Raw genomic sequence first — 13,013 nt, forward strand, 5'->3', positions numbered from 1 at the left:
CTGTTGTTTATTTTTGGTTTCTGTGATGTGTTGAAACTTCAGGTTATCGCTATTTTCTAGTTTTTAAGCCATTAGTCACCTTGACATTACTTTAATGAGGTAAAATCAAGAGGAAGTTTTCTAAGACCTGTTCTGTAGGCAATTTCTTAGTACTAGTGATGAAACTATGTCAGAACAGGCACCATTTCTTTAATGAATTCATAAACTACTGCCTGACTAGAATATTATTCTTTTTTAAATAGCAATAACAAACTGAAGAAGTTATGTGGTCTGGCATGTCACATATGATGGTGCACTGTGGCTTCATTTTTATTCCTTTTCACTTTCTCCAGAAAAGCACACAGTATTTAGCTAATACATATTGCCCAATATGCAATAAATTACATGTCTTCAGGCCTAAAAGTCTAGAATGGATAATGCCCTCTTCACCTTTCAGTGGTCTCAGCACTGTCTTCTGTGCCCATTTAATTTTCCTCATTGTCCTTTCAATTCTTTTTGTATGGCTTATTGCCTTCCTGTAGTGCATACTGGTTTGGCCCCTTTAGGGACTACCTGCAGGTTTGATAGGGTCAGGTAATAAAGGGCTTGTTTTAGGTAGTGTATTCCTTTGATTCATCCTTGACTGAGAATTTACAGCTTCTGACATTGGAGGTATTTTGTGGAAAAGGTCCTCAAGGTCATATCAAAGGTTTTTAAATAATATATAAAAGATGCTTCCCTGTGGGTTATTTTTTTCCCCCTCTGCCTAGAAATAGTGTGAGATACGTGGCTTTGACAGTATAATTGACAGCCTCCTAATTCAACAGGAAATTATTCTGTAAATAAAAAAGGCAACCTTTAATAAATACCTTTAATTGGGGATGAATTTTAAAAATTAATCATGACCAGCGTTTCAGTTTCTGCCCTGACTGTAAAATAATGATAGGAAATTTCCACTGCCAGCTGGAAAGGTACTGGGGCAGTTATGCAAGATTCTCAAGTCTCTCAAATGTGGAGGAATTAAAATCATAAAATCGTAGGCTCTTCTGAGTTGGAAGACACCCATCAGGATCACTGAGTTCAACTCATGTCCTTGTGGAGGACACCCCAGGTGTCACACTGTGTGCCTGAGAGCATTCTCTTAATGCTTTTTGAGCTCTGTCAGGCTTGGTGCTGCGACCACTTCCCTGGGGAGCCTGTTCCAGTGTCCAACCACCCTCTGGGTGAAAAACCTTTTCCTGATACCCAACCTAAACCTCCCCTGGCACAGCATCAGGCTGTTCCTTTGGGTCCTGTCACTGGTCACCGCAGAAGAGATCAGCCTGGCCTTCCTCTTGCCTCACGAGGAAGTTGTAACTGCAATGAGGTCTCCCCTCAGTCTCCTCTTTTCCAGGCTGAACAGACCAAATGGCTTGAGCTGCTCCTTATAAGGCTTCCCCTCAAGGCCCTTCACCATCCCTGTTGCCCTCCTCGGACACTCTCCAACAGTTTAATGTCTTTCTTACACTGTGGTGCCCAAAACTGCCCCCAGCACTCGAGGTGAGGCTGCCCCAGTGCAGAGCAGAGCGGGACAATCCCCTCCCTTGCCCAGCTGCCGATGCTGTGCCTGATGCAGGACACAGTTGGCCCTCCTGGCTCCAGGGCACTGCTGACTCACATTTAAAATGTCAATATATTTTTTATGCTTGATATTTTAAGGTAAATCCCTGGGAAGCTTTCCGCTAGTGAATCAGGACTTTCCCATCTCTTCTTCCTGAGTTGTTTCAGTACACGTTTTTGTGCTTCCTTTTTCCCAAAATCCAGTGGTAGGAATTCAGAAAGGAATACTGCTGTTGGAGATAGGTGTGCTTTATTTAGTGGTAACTTAATTTCATGAGATCTTTTCTTGTGGAGAGGAGATTCTCCAATTGTCTGTTCCAGTCTCATGATATTTTTCCTCATGAGTTGAATTTCCGTTGCTTGAGATTAATTACATAAATAGAAATATGAGCCCAAAAATATATATGTTTGTCATTATAATTCTCAAAACAGTATTTAAAACATATTGTAAAGTATTTGAACATGAAATTATTATGTAACTGGGGACTATCTTGTTACTTTTGAAACCAAACTGACAAGACTAGAAGAGCAAGTAAGCTTTTTTAGGAAATTGGAACTACATCTAGGCAACATGCTCTCAGTTAGCATCCGTCTGAGATAAGACCTAGTGCAGTCTCCTCTTTTTCTCAAGCTCCTTCACCTGTTGCAAAACTGGTTTTGTTTTAAAAATTTTAGATGATGATTATTTAGCCACTATTTTTAGAACTTTTAAATTAGTTATTTATTTTCTCTTTGTTTATAAACCTCCCAGGAGAGTAATGTAAGTGGAGGCCATGAGCTTTTTTTTCTTAAAAGTAGTTTTAAGAGAGATACTCAATTTTGTATTACATCTTTGAGAAGATACCTAATCTCATGTTTGACAATGGCTGAAGCTCCATGAAAGACTATTTACTTTAAAGGTGTGATGATATGACAGTCACTTGTTTATGTGTTAGGGAAGAAGATGGCACGTGTTTTCTTATACTTTGAAGTATCCAGCTATATAGAGCAGCCTGATTTAAATGTGCTTCTCTAATTGAATTCAGCAACCTAAGTTCTTGAAAATTCGACAGGGGCCATTGGTGAGGGGTTGTAACCAGATGATTTTTAAGGTCCCTTCCAACCCAAACCATCCTGTGACTGATTCTATGACTGTGTATTGCATTATGCCCAACTCTCTTGCTCAATTCAGGATTAAAGCCAACAGTATGAAGCTGAATTTCTCTGTTGTACAGAGAAATGTTCCTGTGCTTAGAAAATTTATATCACTTCCTGTGTGAAGTGATATTAAGTATACAGGAGACTGCTATGCAAAAATATCTGAAAGTGTGGCATGACTATGGTGTGGAAGGATGGTAGTGTGGATACAAAAATGCTGCTAGCAAGGATTTTCTTGCTATTTTCTAAGTCTGTGAGAGACTTTTCTCTCTCACAGAAGAGGTAGCAGAGTTATGTAAGCAATGAAACACCTGCAGCCTTGAGAAGTCTTGTTTATAGTATAGTAGAAAAATATTTTGACAATGGATGTTTTAGGATTTTAGCTAATCACCCCCAAAGGGTGGCTGATCTTTGTCCAATTAGACTATGAAGAAAAAAGTCTATAAAAGAGTTTGTAAAATAATTAAATAAATCAATCTTGCTGCACAATTCCTGTCTGCTGGATCTTCTCTCCTCCTCCCTATGGCTGTGGGACACGGTAATATACCCTAGGGCATATTTTTTTTAATATGGTAGAAATACAGAAAGTAAGCAGTATTTTTAAAATTGCATTTGGAAAAAAAATTGAAGTAATATTTTAACAATATTGATATAATTTAAAAGAGATAATGAATCAAACCTGGACTCAAAAGAATTGAAAAACTTCGTAGTAGTTTAGTAAAAAAAATGCAGATATGCAAAAACTCTGTTTTATTTACCATCGGATACATCTTAAAGGGAAGAGAGGAATATTAAATACCTCTCAAGTAGTCATTGTTCCATTTCAAAGAATTTTGTAATTGCAGAACAGCGTAGTGGTCCTACAGAGAGATCCATGTATCATGTCAGTGAGATTTTGCACAGGAACAAAGGCTGACCACAAGCCCGGGTGGCAGAATGCAGTGCAGGTTTGTGCGTGTTCATCTTTTCTTACAAAATAGTCACAGCACTGTTTGTAAATTGTGTAAATTGAAAAATAGTAGGACACCTTTTTATATTAGAAGACCCAAGGAGGTAGTGCAGGTTTTGTTAGATTTTTACTTTTTTGAAGTGTGAGTCAAATATAATTTAGACTGAAGGTAAAGATATTTGGTCTTTTTAGATGGCAGTGAGAACAACTTCATTGTGTTTATCAATCAGAACACTTCACTGTCAGCCAAGTCTCAAGATCAATTTATTTTCATTCTATTCCTTTCAGTTTTGCAGGAGAAATTATTCCTATGCACAATTTTGTACCTTTACTCTTCTGGAATACTTAAGTACCTAAATTAGATTAAATGTCTAACTCCTTGAGGTGCTAGAAGAGAAGTTGGATGTACCAAATAAATAAAGAAAAAGAATCCTTTTCCTTCACAGTATGCTGGATGGCTCATACCAGGGTGCTAAAAAATAATGCCATGTGCAGTATGTTAGTGTGTGAATATATCGCAGCTATTGTTCAGGTGCTATTCCCATGAAAATTAGATTTAGGTGCTAGAAAAATATCACCATTCAGCGAAAAAGGGACCTGAAACAGTGATATATATGCTTTGACAATTTTATTTTATTATATAAGATATTAAACTCTGTCAAGGATACATTTTTAAGACCTTAGAAACCAGTACCTTAATTGCAACTACTGTCCTAATGTAATATGACTCCAAAGTCTATTGCTTTAAATACTAGCTGCCCAAAATGAGTTATTTGGATAGCAAAATGTTTAATCTTTTTAGTCACTATAAATGTCAGCTGTAGGATGAAAGGATTTAAGTGGTCATGTTTTTAAACCTAAAGCTTACGTACTTTTACCTGTCCAAAGCAGTGGAAGGATAGATACCTAAGAATGTTTTTGACTTTCCTCTACCTGGGCTTTATTGATGAGCTCTATTTTACCTATTGAGTAGGCAAGTGCTTCTCAATAGAACTGAATCAGCTTGCTTTGCAGGGTTTTTATATGGAGATATGAAATAATTAATTAATGACTTTGTGATCTCCCAATGAGCAAATTAATTACCATTCAGTGACATGGCAAGCGCTGTCTCTCAAAATACAAGGCAGATATTAGAATCAGTGTTTTATGTTTCCTGGCTGTAGTGCAAGATGTGTCCTGATTGTCATCATGACAGATCCTTTTTTGTTATGCTAAAACATGGCCACCTGCAGTGTCCGCCTGATTTCAGTGTAAGCAGCGTACGGTGCCAGTGTGTTCCGGATGATTTTGTGGCCTTGAGCTATGCACATAACCTTCTGCCAGAGGTGTTCTTTTCTTTTTTACCTTGTGTAATACAAGAATAATAATACCTACCTACCTCACAGGCATTTTGGGAAGATTAATTAGTTTATGTTTGCAAAATGCTTTGAAGATGAAAAGTACTGTAAGTGCTAAGTAGTATTATAATCTCTCATTGCTATACTAGTAACTTCTTAAAGCAACAATAAGAAGTTAATTGGTTTTCAGGTTCCAGGTGATAAGGATCTGTTGACTTTTAAAGTTATTCTATTAGCTGCAAAGTGGCACGAAGAAAAACATTTCACTTTTATTTGATTAGGAGTATATTTAGCTCACACTCAGTGATATGCACATGTGCTCTAAGGTATTCATCTAGGTGAAATTGGCCTCTTGTGGGTCGTGGCCTGTAGATGAGCTACAGATCTAGAGACAAAGGGTAATTGTGATTCTCCAGGGAGAAATCAGCCTTGGTTATATTGGCAGTAGACTGCTTGTTCAGGCAGTTCTACGCAGCCTCTACAAGTCCATAGAGTAGAAACCTTGTCTTCAACAAGTCCAGTTGCAAAACAGGAGAGTTAAGTTCTTGATCATAATGATGAAGCATTTATAAGATGACCAAGAGGTCTTCACAAGGATTTTCAACGTTATGGAAAGGAAGATACTTTAGAGGGTCTGTAACTGCTCTTATATCTTTCCGTAGCTCATATACTGAGATCTATGTGCTGCTTCTGTCTGTAATAAAAACTAAACAGTGGACTGGGGAGATGAATGGATCCCATGGATGGCTATGAAAGATGACTTCAGTATGTTAACATCTACAGAGAGGATAAAGCTAGAAAAGTGTGCAGTGAGAGATGGGGTGAGGGGAGGAATGAAAGAGGCTGAAGAGTCCTGTCTGTCTTGTCTGTTGATTTAGTGCTTAGGGCTGAGAGCCAGGGCTGGAGGCCAAGCTGTGAGTGATTGCTTATTCCATCACTGGCAAATAAATGCATAAAGTGAAGCAGAGATGTAAAATGGGAGTAATTTCTCAGAAAGTTCCTTGATGCTTTCTGAAATTAGTTTGCAAAGGGTGAACTTATGGGCTTGAGAGCCAGTACTCGGTGTTACTGAGCTTATTAAAGCCAAAAGAGGAAATGGTAGAGCCAAGGGAACACATTTGCTTCAGGCTTTGTTTTTCTGCCTTTTTTTTTTTGTAGTGCCATAAATACTTGTGAGTGGTAAATCTTTTCGTGTCTTCCGCATAATGGACGTTTTGCTAGAACTTCTAAATTAAAGCATTGCTACACTACATTTATTATGGGGTTTACAGAGTGGAAAGCCTTTTGGGGGATCGTGATGGGCAGTGTGAGTGATAGAGGGAATAAGAGGTTTTCATTTCTGCAGAATTTTTTGGGTCCATATTCTGTGTTGATGCTTGCGTGTAGCTACAGCGATGGTCTGAGCACCTCATTCTGTCCATGCATTGAGGAGTCAATTCCCATACACGTGGAATACTTCCGTACGAAGTTCCACAACCTGAAACGTATAAACAGCTTGGAATAGGCGCGTTGGGTTTTTATTTTGTACCAGTTCATAGCCTGTAGAACTAATCAAATTTTCTACTGTGCTGAGAGACATATCCCTCTGGGTCCATCTGCTCACTTTCCCTCATGGGAAGGCATAAATAATAATAGAGTTTTCTCACCTCCTTGTATGGAGGAATAGCCGTAAACCTGAGCTCCAATTTGCGTGCATGTCTTCATTCTGCCTCCTTCCTCTTCACCTTCCTTCCCCATTTCAAGCTGTATGTCATGTCTTTAGCACTGTACTGACTTTAATGTGGCAGTTCAGATCTGTCTTCGTAGGCTTTTTGCAGACTGGATATCAATCATCTCAACATTGCTTACCCTTGGGTCATATTTTCTTCACATCTATCAAATTTAGGCTTTTCGTAATTCTTATTTTGTAATAAATGGGTGCTCGAACGTTGATGTTTTGGTCCCAGGATCCAATGATTAAGACAGAGGCCTAAAATGTCTATACTGTCATTCTGCTCATGATCAAGACATTGTGTTCTTTGCTATTCACAGAGATGTATGTCTTTTCTAAATCCACAAATCCTTTTTTTTACCTGTCTTGAAGCCCATGATTGGGACAGCTGTGCTGGTTTCTCTTAATTTAGTTTATATTTTATATAATCATAGTCATAAAATGATTTTAATATAAAATCCCCAAAATTGGAACCATAATGTTTAAATTATTAGTTCATTTACTGGAGCACGTTTGCTTCACAGCTTTGAATTGTGCAATTGTGAAATTATCTTCAGCTGGCTTTAATCTTTCTCTGTGGTAACTTCAGAAGGGCTTGATAAACAGCCCTTTATCCTTATAATGGTTTAAGAAGTGCTGCTTATATTTTAGTCTCAGGATTAGGACTGTAGATCCCCTGCCATCTCAAGCCTAACAGGGAATAAAATTATGAGTTTCTCATAAAGTACAGGAGAGACTGCATGTTTGAACCATAATGTGGAAGACCAGTGACAAGAAGGTGACTGTTTCATTTGCATAAATTCTTCCCTATATCTGAAAACAAAAACTTTCCTAAGCTATCTTTTCCATCAGTCTCCTTGTGATTCTATAGTAATAAAGATGCATATCAAGTTTGAATGACTTTATTTCTCACAAATATGCAAATATATATGTGTGATTCTTTTACTTTTTGTTCCAAAGAATTAACTTGGGTTTTGAGTCTTGCATAAAGATCTTCTATCAAGAGTAGCACAATAAGTAGAGCTCAGAGAACTCGCAGTATTTGGCACTAAACTTTGTCAGAAGTCATGAAGCCCATGACTTACGTCCCCACATGCTTTTAAAAGTCCATAAGGAATGTGAGAACTGTTTGATTAATGTTTGCTGAGAATAACGAGCATTTGAAAATTATATGCACACTTGATGAAATTTAATATATTTTGATGCTCTTTGTTATTATGTAGTTTACTGGATATATTAGAGAAGCAACTGTCTTTCATATGAACCTTACAACTCCTCTCTAAATCAGATAATGACAAGAAAAGGAGGTTAAGATAGAAAAGTGAATAGAGCAGAAAGGTCAAGAAAAAGAGATTAAAAGGTGACAAGGAAGATGGTTGTGATGAGTGAAAAGAAAAACACAGGAATTAAAAACAGGAAGAAAATGTGATACAGTGGATTAGGATGGTTTAAATTTCACATAATTTTCACGAAAGCAAAAGAGAAAATCAGGCTGAAGTAATAACAACAAAACACTACACCAAATCAGAAAGAAAATGTTAACATAGGCAAAGCTCATTACTTGTCAGTTTTCACTGTAATTTCTCGCATCCTAGCGAACAGAAATCTGCACGTACAGCTTTGAAAATTCCATTTTACTAAATATATTGTGAAGTTTGTGTGACAGAATGGATGTATCACATCTATTAGTCATTCTCTCTTTTGTGTAATTGCATTCTATCCACCTAGCATTCTGATTTCTGGAGACAGTGTTTGTACACTTCTTGTCAGAGTTTTCTAGAGCATCCAAGGTATCTGTTTTGCTATTTTAAAAAAAATCTTTACCCTTTCATTTTCAGCAAATTTATTGTACATTTATTTCCATGTTCTTCCTCTCAAGATCTTTCTTTACAAAGGACCTGATTGTAAGTTTGAGCTCCGCATAAAAAGCTTCCATAGGAAAAATGTATCCTCTATATAGCGTCTAAGTATGAAATAAAAAGGAAGTAAGTACTTGCTATCAGAGTAGCAGAAAACAGTATGGTCCTTGCAGGAACACTTTGATACCAGTGCTGCTTATACAAAAGCCAATATAATAAATGTTCTGTTATTGAGGACGTATCTGTATGCAGTAATCTGCAGATAGAAAATAAAAACTAGGGTAAGAGCTTTTTCCTCATTTGCTTTCTAAATAAATGAAACTACTGTTAATTAAAAAAAAAAAAACATAGGATTAAGTAGCAAGTCAAGGAAATGTAAGGGAGAAGATTGGTTCTCCTAAGGACTGTGTTCATTGTTTTGCATCTGTACATCTTTAGTTGTTTCATAGTTTCGCTAAGTTTGGTATAAGTATTTTTGTCATGCGTTATCACATAGTGATTACAGGGAAAATGTGCTTGCTCTTTGAACTCCACAAATGTGTTCTAGGCAGCTAGAAGAAGGTAAAATACAAACGAGGAATAGGTTAGAAAGGGGACCGACAAGTAATGAAGGATGCAGAGACACCAGATATGGCATGAAACATTATCAAGAGCCAAACTGAACAGAATTTTTAGTATGAACTTGGATATGTTTAGGACCTCTGTCTTTTTGGTACCATGTCCGTCCTGTTAGGACAAAACCAAAGTCAGCAAAGGCAGTCACACTATAATTCATCTGGTTTAAAAGCTAGGGGAGCTGGGTGTATTTTTATGCTAACTAGGCAGGTGCTTTGGAGGCCTTTCAGATTTTTTTTTTTTCTCTAGTCTATTGTTCCTGAAACCTGACTTGTCAATTTATCAGTGGTTAATGAATAGTAAGGACAGTGCTGATGACTGGAGATGCTGACAAATTTTCTTTTTGGAAACTTTTGTTCGTTCCTTCTGTTTGATTCTTTCACCTTTTCATGGTTTTTAAGATAATATCTTTGTGTTTATATTTAGTATAGATCCAACTTAAAGCAGACACTGACAACTGAAGAACCATGGGACCTTTTCTTTTGTTTAGTAGTCCTCTTCAGAAACCCATTTCCACAGATAACAGTTCCAACTTGAAGCTTAACTTATTATGGAGGTCATTGAAGGACTTCCCCAAATTAGGCCAGGGAAACAAACATAGCACAAGTGCAGTAAGTCTCCATTTAATTCCAGTTTTTAACTTACAGCTTTATAAATAACTACACCAATTTCTGTGTACATCAAACTTTCTTATAGCAGTATTTGATTAAATTTAAAAAAAAGCACATTTCTAGACAATGTAACCTGCATGATTCTGGCACATTATCTTTTAAGAATAATAATTCTGCTCTAGACATATATGTATTGAAAGTATGTTGGTGTCCATTTTTGTATAACTGATGTAGTTAAGGAGCTGCACCAATCCTGCAGGGATTATTGCTTACAGAGAAAGTTGCAACATAACACGTAGGCATGTATGGTCACTGTTGGCAAATGCTGTGTTTTTAGCAGTGATTGCTGCATGAGCTTTTGAAAGTTATTTTAGAGTTATTAATTAATTAGTTTTGCTCTTGTCTCCACAAACAGAGGGTGTTAGCAGTCCTTACAATACCTATAAATTGATATTCCTAGCCAGCAGAAATACAGCATGTAATAGTTGAGAGGTAGTAAACGGCATTATTGACAGTTTTTAAAACTTCACTTCATGACATATCATCCCAAATAGTCCAAAACCCCCAAAGATATTTCCAGAACAAGTGTCCTTGAAATGTTGTGTCTCATTTTTTTCTACTTTTCACTTCATACGTTTTTGAAAGGAAAGAAAAAAAACCCACGAAGCATTATGCTGCCTATCTGTTTATTCTGTATCTCCATTTTCTTCTCAGGAATTGGTTCCTTACAGTGGCCAAGCTGCTTTTAAGTCTTCATGAACTCTTGAGACACTTAGTGGCAGTGGGAGAAATTCCAAATGGTAAAGTGCAAGAAACCAATGAGTAAATCACTCACATGCAAGTCATTCTGGAAAGATAAATTAGAAACTCTGTGAACACAAGAAGAACATCCTCAGTTCATGCTCTTTTTTCTCACTGATCTCCTACAACCTCCTTTTCAGCTTTTAATTTGATTTCATAGTGTTGTTCACTATCAGGTAAAAGCTCCCATCTAGTCTGCTACCCTCTAGGTCTGCATCCCAGCTGTATTCAGCTTCCCCTGGATACTGGAAGATTTCCTGGTTTTATTGTTCAGAAACCTTAAGATGATGTAACATTTTTCTATCACATATGTATGATTTCCTTTGGGATTTGAATTTTTAAATTTCTACACAAATAAACATTTTATTTTTCCATGTCAACATTTCAGTTTGGGTTTTGTGGGTTGTTTGGGGTTTGTTTTGTTTTGTTTTTTCATTTGTGTAGGCAACTTACATGGACTACAATCCTCTTAGTCAAGCTCTTAGGAAGGCTTTAGGTCAGAAGATTATGTAGCCTGATGATTCTAAAGCTGTTACAACATTTCTGGGCTATGATGTAAAACTTCTCAGTACAGTGAAAAGCTCTAATACATTGAATGGAATAAGGGAGCAATATTCAAACCTGCCCCCCATTCCTGTTTTGGTTGCACAATGCCATTTTGTGGGGTTTTTACCATTCACAAGAGGGGGGAAAAAGAAGATGATATTTTACATGAAGGTAGGCTGTTGTAAACTTCAACTAAAAAAATCAATTTACTGATGGTAGGTGGTATGTTATGCCTGAGACCAAGTCCCCTGGGAAGCTCATGGAAGATGTTCTGGAATGCCTCAGGTAGTTTCTCTCAAGTGCTTATGACGAAGAAAGAAGTGTGTATGTAACAGTCTTTTCAAATTGCCGTGCCTGCACAGATGGGTCTGAGTGCAAAGGGTGTTTTTGCAGTGGGGGGAGCACAGGGTTGTGTGGAGCAGGGTTGCTGGAGGAGCTGCAGGGTGTGATGCTCTCCCACTGCTGAGCTGGTCTGATTGTGGCTCAGGAGGCAGCAGCTGTGTGTCTGCATCCTTCCTCACCTTCACATCTCAGCAGCATGAGGTTGTGGGGACCATAGGTATAACACCTTGTAGCATTGAAGTCAACAGCAGTTTTGTTACTGACTCAAATAACCTTGTATTTGGTCATAATACCTCTTTCCTTTCCATTTTGCTTCTCAAAACTCTCTTTTTAGAATAAATAAGATGCTGCATGTGCAACTGTGTATACACCTTAACTACTCCATGTGTGTGTAGAGACACCTGTACACATACACATGTGCACAGAGGCTTCGTCTGTGTTTGTATCTGGCTTTAGGCAACTGTTTGAAAATGTAGATTCACATACTAATGTACCAAAGGCATAAACCAGTGTTCTAAACTGTCACCCTTAGCATATATCTACAAAAATGTAAAATAATTAAGTATTGTAGACACTTTACCGCTTTCAGCTCTGACCCTATTACCACTGGGCGGTTTGTTTGGCCTGTTTCCTTCGCTGATTACTTTCAGCTCTCATAAAACCTGGATATTCATGTGGCATGACAGCTTTAAAACATGACAAGATACTATCAGTGTGTGCATGGTAATCCCCTTTCTTATACCCTTGACACTGTTCAGACATAGGCATAGATATGCTTACTCCTTTGTATTTACCTCCCCAGCTATATTTTCATTCAAATGTCTATTCACAGCCGCATAATAAGTAGTTTGATTTGTACCTAATTGTAGTAACTGATTTTCATTATTTATGAAAGTCATTGTCAGAATTCATTTATGGTTCTGACTGTGAAGAAACTTGTAGGAACAGCTTCAGGTGACTGCAGCAATAAAATAATTAACCAGCTACTTTAAAAAAGTTGATGACCAGTGCATTAACTCTTAATATTTCAGGAATTATTTGCACTTCTGTGTTCATACTTCTGCAATTCTATTACTTTTTTGTGCATAGAATTCTGTTCTTGACATATTATAAGCTTTAATTGTCTTGCTAGTGTGTTTTTATGTTAAATGACTAATTATGGAGAAATTAGGATGCCTGTCAGATTCAAAAATTGAGTGTGTGTCCTAATTTGTTCTCAGAGCTATGAAATAATTGTGGGCTAGGATGGAAAAGTATTATGGATATAGGTATGCAAAGGAGCTTGCCAAGTGTCTATATATCATAAAATGCCTTAAATCTACAGACATAAAAGTAGGATGAAGACACAGCCATTAAAAAGGCAGTCATTTTTGAGTATCGCATAATTTAGACACTCTAAGTTATTGAAGTGTCACGAGTTTATTGCACCTAATTTATTAATACAATCATTTGGGATTCACTTATGTCTCTTGCTCTGCCCCAAAACAGGCTAAAAGTCTGTTAAAATGCACAGACTCTGCTTCAGCA

The 13,013-nt window shown here is 37.3% G+C and overlaps 1 protein-coding gene across 24 annotated transcripts in view; it reads left to right on the top strand.

Annotated features, from left to right (window-relative positions):
* Window positions 1–13,013, top strand: part of TENM3 (teneurin transmembrane protein 3) — a 1,314,113-nt gene that overhangs the window by 994,222 nt on the left and 306,878 nt on the right. The window lies entirely within an intron of this gene.

The sequence above is a fragment of the Corvus kubaryi genome, unplaced genomic scaffold, assembly GCF_017639235.1.
Source record: "Corvus kubaryi isolate FWS band 111438036 unplaced genomic scaffold, C.kubaryi_AGA036_p1.0 split3-131, whole genome shotgun sequence".
NCBI lineage: Eukaryota > Metazoa > Chordata > Aves > Passeriformes > Corvidae > Corvus > Corvus kubaryi.